At 43.5% G+C, this 24,830-nt stretch overlaps 1 protein-coding gene across 8 annotated transcripts in view; it reads right to left on the minus strand.

Annotated features, from left to right (window-relative positions):
* LOC110535022 (rhotekin) overlaps positions 1–24,830 on the minus strand; it is a 126,301-nt gene that overhangs the window by 58,378 nt on the left and 43,093 nt on the right. The gene's annotated exons all lie outside the window — the stretch shown is intronic.

Genomic DNA, 24,830 nt, shown 5'->3' on the forward strand with positions numbered 1-24,830 from the left:
GTATGATACAATTTAAAACCTTAAAGTTATCAAACAATTATATAATTTCTTTATTTTTTAGAACAAATATGACATTTTTAAACCTTTAAAAAAAAAAGGTGCAATATGCAGAAATCGCTCAGCCATTTCCTGTTTGCTAGAATTCTAATAGTTCCCCTAATTTTAATTTATGTGACAAAACAAGCAACGCATAGTGTAGAGAATGCTTGTACCAACTAAACCGCTGTGAAATATATTGTCAATAACCAAACATATTGTATTTTCAGCTGTTTGAATCTGGTGTTTGAAGCATAGAAATAGCACACGTAAAACATGTCTACTGCTTCTTAGACTTGCCTTGAATGAGACGGACAGGTATAACTCCATTTCTATGTGAATTTGATCAGGTTTGCCTAAAGTTACATATTGCAGCTTTAATGTCAATCATCTAAAAGCCTCTGACTTGTTTCAGGAAACTAGGTGTATGTCGCGCATTACTACTTCACAGGGGAGGCATTTGATCGTAAACATGTATTTTTATCAAAATGTGTTTGACATAAATGCCTTCTGCAACATGTGAACTTTCATGTGCCTTAAAACTTGTATGCCATCTGTTAATATGAAAACAATTGTTAAATTACGAGCCTAGTTGGTTTAGCCAAGGGAAAAGGCAGGAACCTTCCTTGCTAGCCATGATTGGCTGAAATAATGGATGGGCTGGACATGCCGAGAGAGGAGTTCGGATTGGTCTGCCATGTAGCACGCTTCTGTCTATAAGATGAGCTGCCCAGTACATAAAAAAAAGATATCACAAAGAACTGCAAAAGTGTTGATAATGCTCTCCATTTTCTGGAGGACCGAGTTTTGACATCAGTGGAATGCCCGGTGGAGGCAGAGTATGACAGCTAAGGGGAAGGAGAAAATTCTGGTGTTTGATTGCAAATACGCGGAGGGAGTTAAAGTCTGTTGTATAAATAAATCCGTCTTCGGATAGATTTTCAAACTAAGGGCAACCATTCCAGTAAGTCATTTTCATTTGCAGTAAAAGTGTAATGTTAGCTAGCTAGTTAACGTTACTGTGTTGTAATATTATTCGTATCTCAAGGCCATTTGCATTGCTAGTTATAGCCTAATGTTAGTGTTACGAGAATTATGTTCTCAATGTTCACAAACCAATTCAATTAAACTACTCAGTCTGCTAATCAGGATTTGTAAGATACTGATTGAAATGAAACAGACGGAGGCCCAGCTAAAACAGTCAATAAGGTTTATTCACGAGAGTGCTGGTCTGTTGTACAAAACCATTAATTTTATACTGGCTTCTTACGCACATACTTTACACACAAACAAAACATTAGGTATCCTACGCACACACTGTCCTGCTACCCAGCCGATTAGGGGAGTCCGTGAGAAGCACTCCCTGTCCTCCCTCAAGTTAGGGAGACCCTGGGAAGTACTCTGGCCCCCAGCCAAGGTCGGCACCGAATCTTGCTCAGACAGTCTTATGTTTTTAAGATACTATAATACAGATATTGTTATACTCTAACTCTGACTAAAAACTACACTCACGGATATATAATTCTACTGACTAAAACCACACATTAGAATAATCTCATGATTCTAATCAATTTCATGCAATCATATGGTTTCAGGGTGGAATATTCTAATCATTCATATGAACATAGCTAGCTAACTGTTAATGGGATTTCTAACATTGAACCTGGTTGGTTAGCTACCTGCAGATTCATGCAGGGTAGTAACGTTATGAGTTGGGTTTATGGTTTAGCTAGCTAGCTACATGTCAAAACAAAAAACTCCACTATGCAAGTAACCATTTCAATAGAATGTTTCTGATGTTACTGCGACAACTGTCGATAGACGTAGCTGGTAAAATCACTCTGGCTATCTACTCAGATTTCAGAGCACTCTCGTCTTAGTGTGCCAGAGCGCAGAATAATTGATACATTTACCCAGCTCAACACCCATTGAATATGGCCGGTCTCAGTAAGCTTTGGAGAAAAAAAAGCATAATTGAATTGTTGCCAGCAGCACAGTTGACGTCACCAACGTTCTGGATAACATGAAAACAGCCTAACCAGCTCTGCTAGGGTGAGTAAAATGGTCAGAGTGAGCTGTTCTCTCATTTGTGTCTGGAAGTAGATAGCAAGCTAGCCAACGTCAGCCAAACAGCAGTAGTCAAGCACCCAAGCTGTTAGGTCAGAACGCTCAGATCAACCCTACATTTTGGCAAGAGCGTCCAGTGTGCGAAGCACTCAATTTACGAACTTAAACCAGCCTTAAGTCGTAATCTTAGTTTTTTTAGTACACAGCCTCACATGTGAATCCTTAAAGAGATGGGCGGGGCTAAAGTTTAAGAGGGTGTGAACGATGCTGAATGGGTGTAGACAAAGAGCTCTCCAGTAGGTGTACCAAAACAAGGGCCATTTTCTCAAAATTGAGGCTACAAGTTAATACATTTTCAAAGCAGAATTACTTTCCCATTGTTCCTCAACTGTAGTGTACATATAATTTTCTTGCTCGAGTCTGTACTTTTATCCAATATAAAAAAAAACTTTTATAATTTGCAACATAAGACCGAATCGAGCCGGTTGTTCAAGGGGTCTGAATACTTTCCGAATGCACTGTATACTGAGAGAGTGACAATCAAATAAAACACATTGGAGAGCTTACAACTAGACAAAAAGGAAAATGTTCATTTGAGAACACAACACAGAAACAGACACATCATAGACAGAACCCCTTCCCCTCCTTATTGCAGGATTGTGACAACGATGCGATTTTGGAGGTATGGCAACCTGAGACTAGTCCAAAACATGACAACCACCCTGTATTCAAGAGCATGTTGTATCTCAACCGATGGTGGACACAACGCAACAACCTTAGATGATGTAAAATAGGGTCTGAGCTACAGCATTTGTGAACATGAAAAAAAGTTTAAGCGATTTTAGATTATTGATGTTAACAAAAAAAAAAAAAGACAATTTTGATTAAAACATTTTTTCTCTAAATAATTATACAATATTTGTAAAACCCTGTTTGTACGATTTTAAAAATGGTAACAATCTCAACCATTGACCTTTTTCAGTGAGGAAGACGGATGTCTCATGGTATGGTGCGGTATGCAAAATGGGCCAACAGAACACCTTCATCTCTTGAATGTTTTGGCAATCAGGTCCAAAAAGTCCCTTTCTGAGCACGAAGTATGGAAGGTTTCATTCAAATCAAAAGGGGTGCTGTCAAAAAGTTACTTATTTCAAATGGTTTTACCCATTCAATAGAGGCAGGCGTTTAACAAATCAACAGCCTAATCAACTTACTTAGGCCTAGGGCTGACCCCATTTAGTCGACTGGTCGATTGTTTGGTCAAGGCTGTTGGTCGACCGAGAATTTTTTAGTCTAGCAGTTGCAAAGAAATTCAAAATGTAGGGCACGTCTTGATTGATGCCCGTCTCGGTAGACTATTCCATTGCGGCCGTGGGGATGGCACACCAGTATTACCAGTAGTACATTTACTTTTAAAATCACATCATTTCTAATTTACAATGTTTGTTTTGTTACCATAATTTCTGTTAACGCATTCAATATATCATTATTATTATTACAGTATTTTACATTTCTCATTGTCGGAGTGGACACTGTGTGCTCTGCAACAACCTACAGTAGGCTACACTTATTTCATTCCATTTACGAGTTATCAATTTATTCATTGCGTTTTATTAGGAGCCCTCTTGTCGTTGTTGAGTAAGGATGTGCACTTGATTATGCATAGAATTAGACCTAGGCAACCTGGCCTGCGCTATATATATATATATATATATATATATATATATATATATATATATATATATATATATATATATATATATATATATATATATATATATATATATATATATATGCTCATTTAGGGATCTGATAGTATTTCTGAGTTACTTAATTAACCACCACTAATGAGTTGTGGAGCTTCTCAAATAATTTCTCTTCACATCAAAACAGCAAGTAAACAAAGTGTGTTTTTACATCCACTAAGAATAACAACAGTTCCTCAATGTAGCCTATTTGAACAAATCTTTCCAGCTTTCTCCCCTTCGATAACCACGGTTTGAAGGGTGAAAAAAATGTAATGCTCTGATCAGGTGGAAACATCATAAAATAGGCCTGCCTGATTACCTGTTATCCCTTGCGCAGGAAACTTGGAGTGTCCAGAATATTTTATACAATGTTGCAAGTTTGTTAGCATCTGGGCTGGACCAAGTTAATACAATGTTTCAAGTTCCTTGCAAACAGGCCATGCATAGCCAATGTGATTTATTTTCTACCTGTAGGCTGCATTTTTTTTAATTTGTTGGCTTTATGTAGGCTAGTTGGCAATGGCAATACAAGTTACTTTTAGATTTGTATAATTTATCATTTTGAGACACGACAAATTTATTATAAAATAAATTAAACTGTTCCATGAAAATGTGCATCTGAAAATCATAACTGGCACGTAGACTGGTAGAAATGGCAAGATAAATTGGCACTCCAAATAGAAAAGGTTGACACCCGGTGTAGTCTATAACCGACAACTTCGAGAGTGTAATGGCAAAATCTGTGAAGGCCAGCAGCAGTGGGAGGTGGTGGTTTGGGACAAGTTTTTGTTCTTCTGGTTAGGCTATCTCTGGCTCCCTCGAGTAATGGGTGTGTCTTAATAATTTAATCAGTGTGCTTAAAGCATCAGACAAGCTCAGTAGCTTACATATAGCTGATTTCATTAAAACACATACGGTGTGTCTACAGTATATGGAAAAATATACGTTTAAGAATTTAGACCAGTCGATTGGTCGAAAGACTCTTGGTCGACCAAGATTATTATTTTAAATAATAGGGGACAGCCCTGCTTAGGCCTAATCATAAATGAATGTCTATTAGCCTATACACACCTAAAGGCAATGGCGTCTCCAGTGCCCATCATCAACTAGCAATATTTCTAGTTGATTATAGGCACTGGTTAACTATTGGATCAGTCAGGAAGCATATCAGATTGGTCATTTATTTTTATCAACTTTTATATATTTCAGGGGAACCCAATTGTGACCAGTGTCTCATTTACAAATGGTGCCCTGAAGACAAAAAACATTCCATCAATACAATACTTTAGGTATTGCCTATATAATAATGTTTTATATAACTTGTTATAAGCATACATTATATGGCTTATAGTAGGCTGTAAATTCAGGATCATTATGAGATAAAACTTATGATCGTCACATACATGCTAAAGACAAGTCGTACAATGCTTTATAACTGCATTATAGCCTACCTGCAGCCGTTAAGTCAAGTATTACCATCAGATTTAAGCAGCTATTAAGTGAATCAGAGGTTCTATTTTTATAGCCAATCCAACAGGTCTTAATTACTACATGCTTGGACCAGGGGAGGCCTGCCTGACTTCCTCCTGTCAGTCACACTGTTCCTTCCCTCTTTACCCAGACAGACAAACAAAATGGCACTGGGAGGAGAAGTGGAAGGATGACAACCTGGATGGATGGGGTGGGATAGGATGGGAGAGAATGGGAGACAGAGAGGAGTGCCATGGTTGAGTAAGTATATGGTTGAGCAAAGAAAGGGAATGAAAAACAGATGAAGATATTAATGATGAGGTGAAGAAAGGATAGAATGGAACAAGAGTGGGCCTGTTTTGGCTTTGCTTCTACACAAATAAACTCACGCATAACCCATCTCCACATCTATTCTGTCAACAGAGCTCTTCACCTCCGGCTAAGGACTGAGGAGGAGGCTGTCCTGTGACAGTTTGTTATGGTAACCTCTTCACTTTGAGTACTATGACGACTCCCACACACAGCTAAGAGCCAGGGGCAGCATGGTCAAACAGCCGTCGACAACGAGTCTACTGTAGCATCATCTACAACACAGAAGGATGCTTTTGGATTGCATGTAGGATTAAAGACAGTTAACAACAAGAGACAGAGGACCGTTTATAAAAAGCTTGAAACCTACCTCCCAGCGGTCTAAGGCTACAGACCCAGGTTCGATCCCGAGCTGTATTACAACCGGGAGTGATCTGGAGTCCCATAGGGGCGGCGCACAATTGGCCCAGCATCGTCCGGGTTAGGGGAGGGTTTGGCCGGTGGGGGGGAGGGGGGGGGGGGATTTACATGACTCATCGCACTCTAGCGACTTCTTGTGACGGGCCAGGTGCCGGCAGGCTGACCTCGGTCGTCAGTTGAACGGCGTTTCCTCCTCCGACACATTGGTGCGGCTGGATTCCGGGTTAAGGGGGCAAGTGTTAAGAGGCGCTATTTGGAGGGTCATATTTTCAGAGGACGCATATGACTCGACCTTTGCCTCCCGTGCCCGTTGGGGAGTTGCAGTGATGAGACAAGATCGAAATGGGGAGAAAAAGAAAAGAACCATTGTTACTCTGTGTGTGCGCACGCGTAGATAGGCCAGGACAACTGAGTTAGAGCAGTAAATATCTTGCAGTTAATAGGATTAGAGTTCCAGGAAGCAGTGGGCACGTGGCCAGAGAGGGCAACCTACCAAGCGTTAGCCTCACTTCCCTTTACCCTCGGAGCACTGAGGTACTGGAAAGCAGACTACACTGCCATACACACTAAATAACAACAACCAGACAAACCGTGTATGGTCACACACACACACACACACAAATTAAACCGATACATAAAACAAATTACTGCACACTGACAGCATACAGTAAGTGATAAAATGGAGAGTCTAACCAAAAGGACCACGAATGAGTTTCGTGGTCCTCAAATGACTAAATGACACCATACTACGTCAATACTGAACAAAATGGTCACGTTTGATGTGCTCAAATCCCAACAACAGAGGACCTAAGTTGCATACCAAATGGAACCCTATACAGGGCACTACATTTGATCACGGACCTATGGAGCCCTAGTGCACTAGAAAAGAAATAGGGTGCCATTTGGGACGCAAATCATAGTCTGATGCCTTGCATTCCACTGCGGGCAATTCCATTGGTCTGCCTAAACTCTCTAGCTGTGTCCCACTGAGACCTCTTCCTTCCTATTTACTCTCTCACTGGCAAAAATGCTTTTCTATCTAAGCAGTTAGTCCCTAGAGTTCCCTTCCTTCCTTCCTCGTCATACACATCAAGAGCCAAGTCTCCCGTCTTAGTTCTCTCCGTCCTGCTTTCTGTACGTCCATCCATCCATCCATCCATCGTTCTCCAACACTCTGTGCTTGTGCAACTTTTGATGGATTTCGTCTTTGATAGTCAATTTTATTAATGAGACATGACGTGGCCTATTTCCTTCCTAGTGGCAAGGGCACATTTCAGTCAGGAAAAGTGGTTTACATTTTTTAACAACACTCATTGTGAGTGTACGAACAGTAAACCGCTTGGACTGCAAGAAGTGAATGACATTTTACATAATAACACATACTGTATCTCATATTATTCAACTATTGTAGTACATGGAATCCTAAATGGATCCTTCTAGATTCAGTCAGCAACAGGCATTAGACAGCCGTGGTCAACAACTGTGGATTCAAGGGGGCTTAAATTCAGACTAAGTGTCCCTGACACATTATCTAAGGAACACGACCGGTGACCTGACACACTGACCAATGACACTTTGAGAGGGTCTTGGCTGAGCAGGGGTTAACAAGGGGTCTTTGTGACAGACAAGTGTCCTGCTCAGCCAATGGGGACTGAGCTGTGTGCTTCCCAGAGCCAATGAAAAAGGCCTGCTGCGCTCCTTCCTCTGCCCCGCTGCTTCTTTCCTCCAGCACTACAGTAAACGGGCTTAACCTTTGTCTCTCAGTGACGAAGAGATTAGACGCCCATACGGTTCCCCTGCTGGAGGAAGGCTATGGCAATCTGCTTCTTCACACAAGGAAGACTTTTGTGCAGTGCTTTGTGGGGTACTTTTCCTCTCCTCTGCTGTACATCTCTCACGTCTCCCTCTGACCCTCCCTCTCCAATTTCCTATTTTCTCCATCTCCCTCTTCCCCTCCCTCTCCAGCCGAGTGTTAACTGGGCTGTCGTCCATCGGCAAGCCCAAAAGCAGCAAATTTAATTTGAAAGTGAAAATTGTCCAGGAGCCAAAAGGGGGAGATTCCAATAGCTTTTTCACAGCTTTTAGAGGTATGATCCACAAGAGAGAGTGGGAGAGCGAGAAAGAGAGAAAATGGGCCTGCATGCAGCAGGTGCAGGATAAGAGTTTCACAACACAACAGGCAGACAGGCAGCCTTATGGGAAGCAGTCCCAGAGTCAAAGTCAGCCAACTTAAAAAAGGGCACCGTTTCAACACCCCAGACCCCCACTCCTTCTGTGACCCTGTGCTAGTGACCCCTAATCACGAGCTGGTGGGTAAGGGGTAGCGTGACATCACCCTGTCTGAGGGTTTGTTCCACTGACATCATCGTCCGGAGGCAGAGGGAAGAACAGGCTGTCCAGGCCTTTCAGTACCTCTCTCAGCAACAGAGGCCCCTTTCAACAGCCGGCCAACCTCAGTCCGGTCCAGTCCTGCCAGCCCAGAGCCTCTGACAGTCTCAGCTCCCACAGTCTTCTCTGGGGAATTTACACCAATAGGTATTCACACAGCCATCAACAGGAATCAGCCAGACCCTCCAGTATAACCTTAATCCTTTACACTTATGGGAATTGTCCTATATGGATAATGCTACATTTAAAATGTTTCTTACAGAAGTAATATGCAATGCATAAGCATGGTAGCAATTGAAAGGCAACAGTTTGGAGAATATGGGAAAATTAATTAGTCCAAAGTTGATAACAACAATTCACCTGACACAATACTGAATCCAAACATTATGTTATGAAAACGTGGGGAAGGTGCAACATAAGACAACAAAAAAATGACAAGGGTTTGTGTGAGAGGACGATGGCACATGTCTAGACTTTACAGTTCATGCAGCTTTAGTATTCTGATCATAGAGTTCTGATCATGCAGCTTTAGTATTCTGATCATAGAGTTCTGAACATGCAGCTTTAGTATTCTGATCATAGAGTTCTGAACTCGTCCTGCGTCTACACCTACATTTAAATGTCTACCATTTGTGCTCATTCATATAAATAAATAAGTATGCATTCTACAAACAGTGGAATTGGCAAAATATGATCACACAGCAACAACTGATGTCAGTAGCTAACTACTGTAGCTAAACAAGCCAGCAAACCTCTGCAGATAGCCAGCAAGCAACACAAAAAATAATTGCAAACAGGTTAGAAAAACTCTAGCCAAACAAAAAAAAACTAAAAATGATTATAAATATTACGCTAGGAACACATTTCCTCCAACATTATAATGAAAAGGTGCCTCTCGGGTTTTCTGGAGACTTGTGGGAGGAGTGCTGATGATGTCGCCCACTGTATGCACTTTTCCGTAGCCTGATTGCGTCCAGATTGAGAAGAGATCCACATACGATGCGTCCCTGACCACGTCCCTGAAGTGGTCCGTCTAGACCAGTCTTTTCAATGTGATCTTCGTATTCTGATAGATGTCGCATGTAAGTATCAAAATGTAGAGACAATCTCCAAAAGTGTGGACTGTTCCTAATTCATTTCAATGCACTTGTATGACTCAAAGAAGAGTTCTCAACTATTAAAGGTGCTTTGATTAGCTCTCCTAGATGAGCCGTTGAGGAACTAGAGCAAGCACACTTGTAGTTTTTTTTGTTTGTTTGGAACCCAACCCTGCATCCATCCCCGCCGTCACACAATGTTGTTTACACAATCCAAAAACGGCCCATTATAGATCGCAATCTGGGTCAGGTGGGCATCATTTGAAAGCTTGTTCTATTGCTAACATGACTAGCTAACTTATACAATACGATCTTACAGTGTTATGCATTCACAGGGCAATTCAGAGAATCCGAATTATCAGAGTGCATAGAAATGAGTCGTGTGCATTCAGGTACGTGTGCCGCAACAAAAACAATGTGAAGCGCCATACGTGTGTTCGGCTTGCTTGTATGACATCAAAGCGGTATTTATTATAATCCTCAATGTCACATCTTTCAAAATACATAGAGTCTTCTTAATTTACAGCATTTCCCCTCACTCGGACAGCCACAAATGTGCAAAAGTTGCCCAAGTAGCGGGAGGGAAGAGGCAATGTCTTGTCACGTGCAGTGCTCAAGTTCAAAAAGTCCGTCAGCCAGACCCATACAGCGCTGCGATGCACAGAACCTGAGCTCTGACGTCATTTATAGCATGTTACTGTATAGTCTCTGCGTTCCAATTTGGGCGCTTATCAGTGCTAAAATATGTAATTTTTCAACCCATATGGGTACATGTATAAAGGGTTAAGAGGGACTCACCAGGTCTTCTACAACTGCAATAGTCTGAGAACCACAGAGAACAGTGTACTATTTTTGCTATGACATGTATACATCTACTGGTATGTCATTAATTGAATAGTAACAATACAAAAGCTGAAATACATATTTTTTATGCAGCAGCAAGAGGTCCAGAGATCAACGTTTCGGAGTGTGAATTTACTGGCCAGTGAAAAAGGACATGGACGTTAAAAGCCACATACTTCGGCTGGTTGACGCCCAACAGAGCCAAAAAGGGAATCAAATTCAAAGCATCTGAAGTTAACACCCTCAATGTACACGCCAATGAAATCATTTGGCAAGTTTAGTATCTTCCCGCTTAGCCTACTTATTTTAGTCTATCTTCACAACTGAAGACCTGAGCAATGAGCTTTTTTGTTTGTTGTACTATGCCTGTGTAATTGACTACAAACACAAAAGGTTTGGACACACCTACTCATCCAAAGGTTTTTCTTTATTTTTACTATTTTCTACATTGTAGAATAATAGTGAAGACATCAAAACTATGAAATAACACATATGGAATCATGTAGTAACCAAGTGTTAAACACAGCAAAATATACACTGCTCAAAAAAATAAAGGGAACACTAAAATAACACATCCTAGATCTGAATGAATGAAATATTCTTATTAAATACTTTTTTCTTTACATAGTTGAATGTGCTGACAACAAAATCACACAAAAATTATCAATGGAAATCAAATTTATCAACACATGGAGGTCTGGATTTGGAGTCACACTCAAAATTAAAGTGGAAAACCACACTACAGGCTGATCCAACTTTGATGTAATGTCCTTAAAACAAGTCAAAATGAGGCTCAGTAGTGTGTGTGGCCTCCACGTGCCTGTATGACCTCCCTACAACGCCTGGGCATGCTCCTGATGAGGTGGCGGATGGTCTCCTGAGGGATCGCCTCCCAGACCTGGACTAAAGCATCCGCCAACTCCTGGAAGGTCTGTTGGTGGATGGAGCGAGACATGATGTCCCAGATGTGCTCATTTGGATTCAGGTCTGGGGAGCGGGCGGGCCAGCCCATAGCATCAATGCCTTCCTATTTCAGGAACTGCTGACACACTCCAGCCACATGAGGTCTAGCATTGTCTTGCATTAGGAGGAACCCAGGGGCAACCGCATCAGCATATGGTTTCACAAGGGGTCTGAGGATCTCATCTCAGTACCTAATGGCAGTCAGGCTACCTCTGGCGAGCACATGGAGGGCTGTGCGGTCCCCCCAAAGAAATGCCACCCCACACCATGACTGACCCACCGACAAACCGGTCTTGCTGGAGGATGTTGCAGGCAGCAGAACGTTCTCCACGGTGTCTCCAGACTGTCACGTCTGTCACATGTGCTCAGTGTGAACCTGCTTTCATCTGTGAAGAGCACAGGGCGCCAGTGGCGAATTTGCCAATCTTGGTGTTCTCTGGCAAATGCCAAACATCCTGCACGGTGTTGGGCTGTAAGCACAGCCCCCACCTGTGGACGTCGGGCCCTCATACCACCCTCATGGAGTCTGTTTCTGACCATTTGAGCAGACACATGCACATTTGTGGCCTGCTGGAGGTCATTTTGCAGGGCTCTGGCAGTGCTCCTCCTGCTCCTCCTTGCACAAAGGAGGAGGTAGCGGTCCTGCTGCTGGGTTGTTGCCCTCCTACAGCCTCCTCCACGTCTCCTGATGTACTGGCCTGTCTCCTGGTAGCGCCTCCAAGCTCTGGACACTACGCTGACAGACACAGCAAACCTTCTTGCCACAAGCTCGCATTGATGTGCCATCCTGGATGAGCTGCACTACCTGAGCCACTTGTGTGGGTTGTAGACTCCGTCTCATGCTACCACTAGAGTGAAAGCACCACCAGCATTCAAAAGTGACCAAAACATCAGCCAGGAAGCATAGGAACTGAGAAGTGGTCTGTGGTCCCCACCTGCAGAACCACTCCTTTATTGGGGGTATCTTGCTAATTGCCTAGAATTTCCACCTGTTGTCTATTCCATTTGCACAACAGCATGTGAAATTTATTGTCAGTGTTGCTTCCTAAGTGTACAGTTTGATTTCACAGAAGTGTGATTGACTTGGAGTTACATTGTGTTTAAGTGTTCCCTTTATTTTTTTGAGCAGTGTATTTTCCGGATCGACTGACCTTCATTTCTTAAATCCACAGTAAAACGAGTCATATAACAACATAACCTGAAAGGCCGCTCAGCAAGGAAGAAGCCACTGCCCCAAAACCGCCATAAAAAAGCCAGACTACGGTTTGCAACTGCATATGGGGACAAAGATCGTACTTTTCGGGAAAACGTCCTCTGGTCTGATGAAACAAAAATAGAACTGTTTGGCCATAATGACCATCGTTATGTTTGGAGGAAAAAGGGGGAGGCGTGCAAGCCCGAAGAAAACCATCACAACTGTGAAGCACAGGGGTGGCAGCATCATGTTGTGGGTGTGCTTTGCTGCAGGAGAGACTGGTGCACTTCACAAAATAGATGGCATCATGAGGTAGGAAAATATATTGTGGATATATTGAAGCAACTTCTCAAGACATCAGTCAGGAAGATAAAGCTTGGTCACAAATGGGTCTTCCAAATGGACAATGACCCCATACTTCCAAAGTTATGGCAAAATGGCATAAGGGAAACAAAGTCAAGATATTGGAGTGGCCATGACAAAGCCCTGACCTCAATCCTATAGAAGATTTGTGGGCAGAACTGAAAAAGTGTGTGCGAGCAAGGAGGCCTACAATTCTGACTCAGTTCCACCAGCTCTGTCAGGAGGAATGGGCCAAAATTCACCCAATTTATTGTGGGAAGCTTGTGGAAGGCTAATCAAAACGTTTTACCCAAGTTAAACAATTTAAAGGCAATGCTACCACGTGCTAATTGAGTGCATGTAAACTTCTGACCCACTGGGAATGTGATGAAAGAAATAAAAGCAGAAATATAAGCTGAAATAAATCGTTCTCTCTACTATTATTCTGACATTTCACATTCTTGGTGATCCAAACTGACCTAAGACTGGGATTTTTTTACTAGGATTAAATGTCAGGAATTGTAAAAAACTGAGTTTAAATGTATTTTTCTAAGGTGTATGTAAACTTCTGACTTCAACTGTATGTATGTATGTATGTATGTATGTATGTATGCATGCATGTCACAAGCTAAATATTAAAGAGCCCTAGATTTCAGCCACTTGGGGCTCAGTGACTGGTAGGGTTTAGAGTCATTTATGAGCATTGACAGCTTTTCTCTCCTTCCGAGCCTCAGAACTGTACACACACACACACATACTGGCACACACACACACTGGCCGTGAGTCCACTCTCCGAGGGTGTCTCAGCGGGAGTTAGGATTAGGGAGCATGTGGTTGCATCACTGTCTGGTATGGCAAGGCACTACAGAGGGTAGTGGGTACAGCCCAGAAAATCATTGGGGCCAAGCATCCCGCCATCCAGGACCTCTATACCAGGCGGTGTCAGAGGAAGGACCTAAAAATTGTCAAAGGCTCCAGCCACCCTAGTTATAGACTGTTCTCTCTGCTACTACACGGCAAGTGGTACCGGAGCACCATGTCGAGGTCCAAAAGGCTTCTTATCAGCTTCTACCCCCAAGCCATAAGAATCCTGAACAGCTAATCAAAGGGCTACCCAGACCCCTCTTTTACACTGCTGCTACTCTGTTTATCTATGCATGATCACTTTAACTCCACCTACTTGTACATATTACCTCATTTACCTTCACTAACCTGTGCCCCCGCACATTGACTCTGTACCGGTACCCCCTGTATATAGCCTCGCTATTGTTATTTTACTGCTGCTGTTTAATTATTTGTTACGTTTATTTTTTACTTTACACATTTGTCTTCTTAACTTCTTAAAGCATTGTTGGTTGAGGGCTTACAAGTAAGCATTTCACCTGTTGTATTCGGCATATGTGACAAATAAAATGTTATTTGATCATACAGCCTTAATGTCTAAAAAAATTATAGCCCAACATTTGTATCACAACTAAAGTTACATAAATAACTCAACTAAGCATATAGGACGACAGGTTTCTTTGTTAACCTCTCAATACAAAATAGCCGTGTGCACACGTCACGCCTACTCCCGTTCTCCTTCTCCAGCGCTCGATGTCGCCGGTCTACTAACCATCGGTCCTGGCAACCCATCTTTACTCACACCTGGCAACCTTCCTAACACACACACCTGCGCCTCATCATTAGGCACACCTGGACATCATCACCTCCCTGATTACTTCCCCTTTATCTAGCACTCGGTTGTTATCACCCACCAGGCAGATACCAAATAGGGCTAAAAGACCATATTATGGCAAGAACAGTTCAAATAAGCAAAGAGAAATGACAGTTCATTATTACTTTAAGACATGAAGGTCAGTCAATACGGAACATTTCAATAACTTTGAAAGTTTCTAAAAGTGCAGTCGCAAAATCAAACACTATGATGAAACTGGCTCTCATGAGGACCGCCACAGGAAAAGAAGACCCAGAGTTACCTGTGCTGCAGAGGATAAGTTCATTAGAGAGTTACAGGCCTCAGAATTTGCAGACCAAATAAGTGATTCACAGAGTTCAAGAAACAGACAACATCAATTGTTCAGAGGAGATTGTGTGAAATCAGGCCTTCATGGTCGAATTGTTGCAAAGAAACCACTACTAAAGGACACCAATAAGAAGAGACTTGCTTGGGCGAAGAAACACAAGCAATGGACATTAGACCGGTGGAAATCTGTCCTTTGGTCTGATGAGTACAACTTTTAGATTTTTGGTTCCAACCGCCGTGTCTTTGTGAGACGCAGAGTAGGTGAACGGATGATCACCGCATGTGTAGTTCCCACCGTGAACCATGGAGGAGGTGGTGTGATGGTGCTTTGCTGATAATGTCAGTGATTTATTTAGAATTCAAGGCACACTTACCCAGAATGGCTACCACAGCATTCTGCAGCGATATGCCATCCCATCTGGTTTGCGCTAAGTGGGACTATCATTTGTTTTTTAACAGGACAATGACTCAACATACCTCCAGGCTGCGTAAGGGCTATTTGACCAAGAAGGAGAGTGATGAGTGCTGCATCAGATGACCTGGCCTCCACAATCACCTGACAACTCAATTGAGATGGTTTGGGATGAGTTGGATGCAGAGTGAAGAAAAAGCAGCCAACAAGTGCTCAGCATATTCCAGGTGAAGCTGGTTGAGGGAATGCCAAGAGTGTGCAATGCTGGCATCAAGGCAAAGGGTGGCTACTTTGAAGAATCTAAAATATATTGATGTTGAACACTTTTTTTGGTTACTACATGATTCAATGTGTTATTTAAATTTGTCTTCACTATTATTCCACAGTGTAGAAAATAGTAAAACATTTCAAATTAAAACTAGAATGAGTAGGTGTGTCCAAACCTTTGACTGATACTGTACTTTGCCCACTTCACGATCAGCTGGCGCAACTGGGGACGTCGAAGGATGAGGTCCTTCGCGTTCTTCAACGTCTAGATCTTCTCAAGGGGTGTCTCCCCCAACGAGCGGATAATCCTCTACCATGAGTCGACCTAGCACCCCAGCCCATTCAGCAGTCTGCCCAGGTCAGCGATGGCCATTTGTCCCTTACAGATAAATTACGGAATTCCATCCAGCTCTAGTGGATTAAGGTGCCGCAGGGAATTTTATTGACCAGGCCTTTGCCTCCTCCCTGAAGACGACATCATACCCTTTCTCCTCTCTGTTTCCGGTTCAAGCACTGGATAACCGACCACTGGGATCTGGCACAGTCACACACACACACACACCACTATCACCGTTGGACCCCTGCACCAAGAAAGCCTCCCCTTCCTTATCATCCAGGCACCCGTAGAAAAATGTTGTCCTCAGCTTCACATGGCTCCAAAGCCATGACCCCAACATCTCCTGGCCGAGGATGGAGATTACAGCTTGGGCACCCGGAAGACCTGCTTTCCCTAACCCTGTTCCACGTCGGTTGAGAGTCCTGTGGTTACCATTCAGGCCAACAAGGGTCGCGCCACCCTCATCGTCCCTGGGACTGTGCCATCGACCTGCTAAGAGACAAGGCGCCTCCGCATCTACCCCATTGGTGGCTGAAGCCGAGGCGATGGAGGAGTACATCCAGGAGGCTTTCCAACAGGTTTTCATCCGCCCATCCACCTCCCCTGTATTGGCAGGTTTCTTCTGTGTGGCCAAGGAGGAGGGGAGGGGGTCTTCATCCGTGTATTGACTCCAGAGGTCTCAATGCCATCACCACCAAGTGCAGCTACCTGCTTCTCCAAATGAAGTCTTTTTATCCCTCTCTCTGATCTCCCTACCACTCTCCGGGTCGCTGAGGTCACTGTTTCAGCAGGTCTTCCGGCACTATGGCCTTCCGGAGGACATGGTCGGAGACTGTGGTCCCCAATTCACGTTGCATGTATGGAGAGCCTTCATGGAGAACCTGGGGGGTCACGGTCAGCCTGACATCCTGGTATCGCTGAGTCCAACATGCAGGTGGAAAGGACCAGGAGAGGACCAGGAGCTGGGGAAGTTCCTGAGAAGTTACTGCCAGGACCAGCAGAGGGAGTGGACCCGGTTCCTTCCCTGGGCAGAGCACGCACAGAACTCACTTCATCACTCCTCCACCGGGTTGTCTCCCTTCCAGTGCGTCCTGGGGTACCAGCCGGCCCTGGCCCCGTGGAACCCGAGCCAGACCGAAGCCCCTGTGGTGGATGAGTGGTCCCGGCGCGCAGAGGATGTTTGGGAAGCTGCCCACGTGAGGCTCCTTCACCAGAAGGAGAAGGCAGACTACCACCGCAGTGTGGCACCCGTTTTCCTTCCTGGTGATCGCGTCTGGCTCTCCACCAGGAACCTCCCGCCTGCCCTGTCGGAAGCTGAGCCCCCAGTTTGTGGGACCATTCAAAGTCCTCCGAAGGGGATGAGGTAACTTACCGCTTCCCAATAACTACCGGATCTCACCCTCTTTTCACTTCTCTCTCTCCTCAGGCCGGTGGTTCTTGGTCCCCTGGCTGATGCCTTCCCCAATGTATAAATTCCCACAGAGACACACAGATAGAAATACACAAATAATAACATGGGCATGGATTTCTGTTCTATGCCAAAATGTACTTATATAATCACAAAAGATAAAACACATTCATGTGCATACTGTAATCTCAAAGTACACAAACAGAATAACCACATATGTAAATTACATGTACAAATAGAAAAGCAAACATCTAAGAGCAAAAAAACAAAACAAACATGAAAAGCTTTTTCCACACACAAGCAGTACATTTATATACATTCAAAGATCGCCACCATCTGTAAAAACAACATCCACAGCCAGCTGCATCTCCAGAGTAACTTTTGAGTTTATGGCTTGTGTTTTAAATTTCACCGCTTGAGCAATCCAGTTACTTATGAGGTTGTTGACACTATAAAAGTGTGGTTTTTCAGTTTGCTTTTTTTTGGAGTGATTGAATGTACAACTTTCTACTCATTGCCAATTTGAATCAGGTTGATTTGAATTGCTCTGGCACTGTATTGATGTATATCTTATCATGCAATAGTGCTAGGTTTGTGTGAGGTGTGCTAGGCTAGGAAGAAAATAGAGAAAGAAGAGTGAAAGCAAGGTCATGGTAGAGATTTTCCAAAGGAGTGTGGATGACAAGAGGGAATTACACTTGTTAGAGAGTGCATGGGAAGGCCAGAGCAGGACATTCGAGTGGAAGGAGAGAGTGGGCAGCAGGGCAAAAGAGGGGAGAGAAAGAGGGGTTGGAGAGGCTGGGTCGGGCCCAGCTACTGTTGCTGGGCTGGCGGTCTCCTCCTGCACCCTCCTGGCTAGTGTTGATCAAAGGAAGCTGGCTCAAGCCGAGGCATTTCACCGGTTCCTGCACACAGAGTGCCCATTGAGGCGAGGCCTGCTCCTAGTCCTAACCAAACCAGGACCCAAGCTGGGGCCAGTGGAGGGCTGGGCGACCATATACAATGGCCCTTTTTCCCCACCACCTCCCCATGCCCACTCCCTCTCCACAACTGCAGGGAATATTGGTGACACAGCCATGCAGGGCAGTGTTACAAAGAGAGGCACACACAGAGAGAAAGTGACAGTCAAAGAGACAGATGCAAAGACAGAGTCCCATTTACGATAGAACCCAGAGAGATCAGGATGAGGATACAGACATGTAGTGTCCCACACCGAAACAACATGATTCTGTATAAAGGCTTACTGACATAGCTACTACTCTTCAAAAACATACATGGGAGTAGTGGAGTGACGCAGTGAGATGAAGTGACCCGTTGTGTAGGAATGTTTTGGCCTCATGCAGGACTGTATATTCAGCTACTCAACAGGCCTATCTGGGTTGGCTTGCACACCTTCTCTGTGGAAGGCAGGTCTGCGATCAGTTAGGCTACTTCAACAACCTTACAGCTGAACCAACAGTGGGAGAGGAGACCCTGGATCTCCCTGCTGACTCAATAAAGGCGTGGATGGACCCTTGCAGTACCTTTGAATGTACACTATTTATTCTGGTCATCTGTGCCTTAAACAAGTAAATGAACAAAATTAGAATTGACCTAAGTATGTGATGGCAGCCTGTCTGAAGTAGGCAGTAGGTACTCAGGCAGTTTAACTTGTTCCAGTCACCTTTCAAGACCCAGAGCAGGGCAGTGGAACTAAAATGTATTCTGGCCATGGCTAGTTTAGGGTTGTGCGAGAGGTCAAACTAGACCGCCCTGGCAGCATCCCAACATTGACCCTATGGAGGTCATGGCCGGGGGGTCAGAAGCTCGGTTACCATGGCAAAAAGCGTGCCAGGATCAGCAGCACGTTACTCAAGCAGTGATGGCATTCACATCTGCCTTGTTAGTCTACATTACTGTACAGGTACAATAAGGAGCCTACATTCCTTTCACGACCACACATTCAACCCAAAAATATAATTGAAATAAATTGGGTCTTCAATCCCTTTGATGCTTTTGTTGCACACAACAGTTGTCAGTATCGTCACTGTGGATATAAAAGAAGCCATGCCAGTGTTGTTGTTCAGCCTGGGTAGGGCTGGCTGGGTCTTACTGGGGTGTTACTTGTTGGGTTAACTAATCCTGAGCAGATGATCTGTGATCTGTCTAATCACTCGCCAATCAGAGGCAGCAGCGCGCCGGCGGCGTCAGGAGCAACAAGAGGGGAGGGGTTCAGCAGCCCGGTAGCATCCTGCCGTGCTCCAGTCTGGACCCCTGCTGAGTGGGGAAGGGCACCCCCGGTGTGAGAGCTGGGTGTAGGATCACGCACACACAGAGAGAATATGCGAGTGAAGTCGGAAATCCTGCTCATCGCTCACATCCTTTCCAACCACTCTGCTAAAAAAATGCTTTGTGCTCACAGGCGGAAATATAAATAAAAATAATCTGCCTCCAAATTAGCTCCATTTATTTTTTTTTAAATCACAATTTAACCAACAACCATCTTTTTTTTTTTAATTACTTTTGAAGTATTGAAACCAAAACATATGATTTGAATGAAAGTATTTTAATAAACATGAAAAAGTATTGTAAGAAGCTCTTATTTCAAAAATAGGCCACGTTATCTTAAAACATCATATAAACTCTATATACACAAAAGTACGTGGACACCCCTTCAATTAGGGGATTCAGCTATTTCAGCCCGTTGCTGACAGGTGTATAAAATTGAGCACACATCCATGCAATCTCCATAGACACACATTGCCAGTAGAATAGCTCGTACTGAAGAGCTCAGTGACTTTCAATGTGGCACCATCATAGGATGCCACCTTTTCAAGTCAGTTTGTCAAAATTCTGCCCTGCTAGAGCTGCCCCGGTCAACTGTAAGTGCCGTTATTGTGAAATGGAAACGTCTAGGAGCAGCAACGGCTTATCCGCAAAGTGGTAGGTTACACAAGCTCACAGAACGGGAACTGTTCGTCGGGAGCTTCAAGAAATGGGTTTCCATGGCCGAGCAGCCGCACACAAGCCTAAGATCACCATGCGTAATACCAAGCGTCTGCTGGAGTGGTGTAAAGCTTGCCGCCATTGGACTCCGGCGCAGTGGAAACGCATTCTGTGATGAATCACGCTTCACCATCTGGCAGTCCAACAGCCGAATCTGGGTTTGGCAGATGCCAGGAAAACGCTACCTGCCCCAATGCATAGTGTCAACTATAAAGTCTGATAGAGGATGAATAATGGTCTGTGGCTGTTTTTACAATAGTTCGGGCTAGGTTCCTTAGTTCCAGTGAAGGGAAATCTTAAAGCTATAGCATACAATGACATTCTAGACAATGCTTACAATGCTTACAACTTTGTGACAACAGTTTGGGGAAGACCCTTTCCTGTTTCAGCATGACAATGCCCCTGTGCACAAAGCAAGGTCCATGCAGAAATGGTTTGTCGAAAGTGTGGAAGAACTTGACTGGCCTGCACCAAGCCCTGATCTCAACCCCATCGAACACCTTTGGGATGAATTGAAACCCCAACTGCAAGCCAGCCTAATCGCCCAACATCAGTGCCGACTCACTAATGCTCCTGTGGCTGAATGGAAGCAAATCCCTACAGCAATGTTCCAACATCTAGTGGTGTGGGTGCTGTTACAGCAGCAGGGGGGGACCAATTGATATTAATGCTCATGATTTTGGAATGAGATGTTTGACGATCAGATGTCCACATACTTTTGGTCATGTGGTGTAGGTCAGGAGCCAGACAGAGTCAAAAGAAAGCAAATGATGTATTTAGGCTATAACCTACAAAGAAATACATTGTGAAGCATTTGCGAGTGCAACACACAGGGAGTCAGGGACATTAAGCTCTCAACATTTAAACGTTTTGTTGTAAATCGTTGTTAGTCTATAAATTGTGCATATACGCTGTGACTTAGAATGAAAGACAAATTAAATAGTGCCTTTGAAAACATTTTTTAGAAACGAGTCTGTAGCTTCAGGCTCATGTGATGGTGCCTGGAGAGCGCTTGCCGAGCCACTGGAGATGCTAAACACCCTTTTGGCCACTCTTGCCAGGCTGGTCAGGGATGCAGAGTTGTTGTTTTTTCTAAAAGTAGGCCTAAAGGTTTAGGCAAAATAACCCAATCAAAACAGAAAGCTCCTTGAAAGTTGGATAATGCCAGGAATATTGGGATAAAAACAATTATGGCCTATTGTACAGATAGAACAAAAATGAACATTTTAAGAGATCAGATTTGTTTATACAGTGGGGCAAAAAGTATTTAGTCAGCCACCAATTGTGCAAGTTCTCCCACTTAAAGATAAGAGGCCTGTAATTTTCATCATAGGTACACTTCAACTATGACAGACAAAATGAGAAAAAAACAATCCAGAAAATCACATTTTAGGATTTTTTATGAATTTATTTGCAAATTATGGTGGAAAATAAGTATTTGGTCACCTACAAACAGGCAAGATTTCTGGCTCTCACAGACCTGTAACTTCTTTAAGAGGCTCCTCTGTCCTCCACTCGTTACCTGTATTAATGGCACCTGTTTGAACTTGTTATCAGTATAAAAGACACCTGTCCACAACCTCAGTCACACACACTCCAAACTCCACTATGGCCAAGACTAAAGATCTGTCAAAGGACACCAGAAACAAAATTGTAGACCTGCACCAGGCTGGGAAGACTGAATCTGCAATAGGTAAGCAGCTTGGTTTGAAGAAATCAACTGTAGGAGCAATTATTAGGAAATGGATGACATAAAAGACCACTGATAATCTCCCTCGATCTGGGGCTCCACGCAAGATCTCACCCCGTGGGGTCAAAATGATCACAAGAACGGTGAGCAAAAATCCCAGAACCACACGGGGGGACCTAGTGAATGACCTGCAGAGAGCTGGGACCAAAGTAACAAAGCCTACCATCAGTAACCCACTACGCCGCCAGGGACTCAAATCCTGCAGTGCCAGACGTGTCCCCCTGCTTAAGCCAGTACATGTCCAGGCCCGTCTGAAGTTTACTAGAGAACATTTGGATGATCCAGAAGAAGATTTGGGAGAATGTCATATGGTCAGATGAAACCAAAATATAACTTTTTGGTAAAAACTCAACTCGTCGTGTTTGGAGGACAAAGAATGCTGAGTTGCATCCAAAAAACACCATACCTACTGTGAAGCATGGGGGTGGAAACATAATGCTTTGGGGCTGTTTTTCTGAAAAGGGACCAGGACGACTGATCCGTGTAAAGGAAAGAATGAATGGGGCCATGTATCGTGAGATTTTGAGTGAAGGGCATTGAAGATGAAATGTGGCTGGGTCTTTCAGCATGACAATGATCCCAAACACACTGCCCGGGCAACGAAGGAGTGGCTTCGTAAGAAGCATTTCAAGGTCCTGGAGTGGCCTAGCCAGTCTCTAGATCTCAACCCCATAGTTGATCTCAACCCCATCTTTGGAGGGAGTTGAAAGTCCGTGTTGTCCAGCAACAGCCCCAAAACATCACTGCTCTAGAGGAGATCTGCATGGAGGAATGGGCCAAAATACCAGCAAGTGTGTGAAAACCATGTGAAGACTTACAGAAAACGTTTGACCTCTGTCATTGCCAACAAAGGGTACAGTGCCTTGCGAAAGTATTCGGCCCCCTTGAACTTTGCGACCTTTTGCCACATTTCAGGCTTCAAACAAAGATATAAAACTGTATTTTTTTGTGAAGATTCAACAACAAGTGGGACACAATCATGAAGTGGAACGACATTTATTGGATATTTCAAACTTTTTTAACAAATCAAAAACTGAAAAATTGGGCGTGCAAAATTATTCAGCCCCCTTAAGTTAATACTTTGTAGCGCCACCTTTTGCTGCGATTACAGCTGTAAGTTGCTTGGGGTATGTCTCTATCAGTTTTGCACATTGAGAGACTGACATTTTTTCCCATTCCTCCTTGCAAAACAGCTCGGGCTCAGTGAGGTTGGATGGAGAGCATTTGTGAACAGCAGTTTTCAGTTCTTTCCACAGATTCTCGATTGGATTCAGGTCTGGACTTTGACTTGGCCATTCTAACACCTGGATATGTTTATTTTTGAACCATTCCATTGTAGATTTTGCTTTATGTTTTGGATCATTGTCTTGTTGGAAGACAAATCTCCATCCCAGTCTCAGGTCTTTTGCAAAACCTGACTCCATCAGGTTTTCTTCCAGAATGGTCCTGTATTTGGCTCCATCCATCTTCCCATCAATTTGAACCATCTTCCCTGTCCCTGCTGAAGAAAAGCAGGCCCAAACCATGATGCTGCCACCACCATGTTTGACAGTGGGGATGGTGTGTTCAGCTATGTTGCTTTTACGCCAAACATAACGTTTTGCATTGTTGCCAAAAAGTTCAATTTTGGTTTCATCTGACCAGAGCACCTTCTTCCACATGTTTGGTGTGTCTCCCAGGTGGCTTGTGGCAAACTTTAAATTACACTTTTTATGGATATCTTTAAGAAATGGCTTTCTTCTTGCCACTCTTCCATAAAGGCCAGATTCGTGCAATGTACGACTGATTGTTGTCCTAGAGTCTCCCACCTCAGCTGTAGATCTCTGCAGTTCATCCAGAGTGATCATGGGCCTCTTGGCTGCATCTCTGATCAGTCTTCTCCTTGTATGAGCTGAAAGTTTAGAGGGACGGCCAGGTCTTGGTAGATTTGCAGTGGTCTGATACTCCTTCCATTTCAATATTATCGCTTGCACAGTGCTCCTTGGGATGTTTAAAGCTTGGGAAATCTTTTTGTATCCAAATTTCGGCTTTAAACTTCTTCACAACAGTATCTCGGACCTGCCTGGTGTGTTCCTTGTTCTTCATGATGCTCTCTGCGCTTTTAACGGACCTCTGAGACTATCACAGTGCAGGTGCATTTATACGGAGACTTGATTACACACAGGTGGATCGTATTTATCATCATTAGTCATTTAGGTCAACATTGGATCATTCAGAGATCCTCACTGAACTTCTGGAGAGAGTTTGCTGCACTGAAAGTAAAGGGGCTGAATAATTTTGCACGCCCAATTTTTCAGTTTTTGATTTGTTAAAAAAGTTTGAAATATCCAGTAAATGTCGTTCCACTTCATGATTGTGTCCCACTTGTTGTTGATTCTTCACAAAAAAATACAGTTTTATATCTTTATGTTTGAAGCCTGAAATGTGGCAAAAGGTCGCAAAGTTCAAGGGGGCCGAATACTTTCGCAAGGCACTGTATATAACAAACTATTGAGATAAACTTTTGTTATTGACCAAATACTTATTTTCCACCATTATTTGCAAATAAAGTCATTAAAAATCCTACAATGTGATTCTCTGGATTGTTTTTTCTCATTTTGTCTGTCATAGTTGAAGTGTACCTATGATGAAAATTACAGGCCTCTCTCATCTTTTTAAGTGGGATTACTTGCACAATTGGTGGCTGACTAAATACTTTTTGCCCCACTGTATAAACAAATCTGATCTCTTAAAATGTTCATTTTTGTTCTCTGTACAATAGGCCATA

This window comes from Oncorhynchus mykiss, chromosome 11, assembly GCF_057628025.1.
Source record: "Oncorhynchus mykiss isolate SJ-2025 chromosome 11, ASM5762802v1, whole genome shotgun sequence".
Taxonomy (NCBI): domain Eukaryota; kingdom Metazoa; phylum Chordata; class Actinopteri; order Salmoniformes; family Salmonidae; genus Oncorhynchus; species Oncorhynchus mykiss.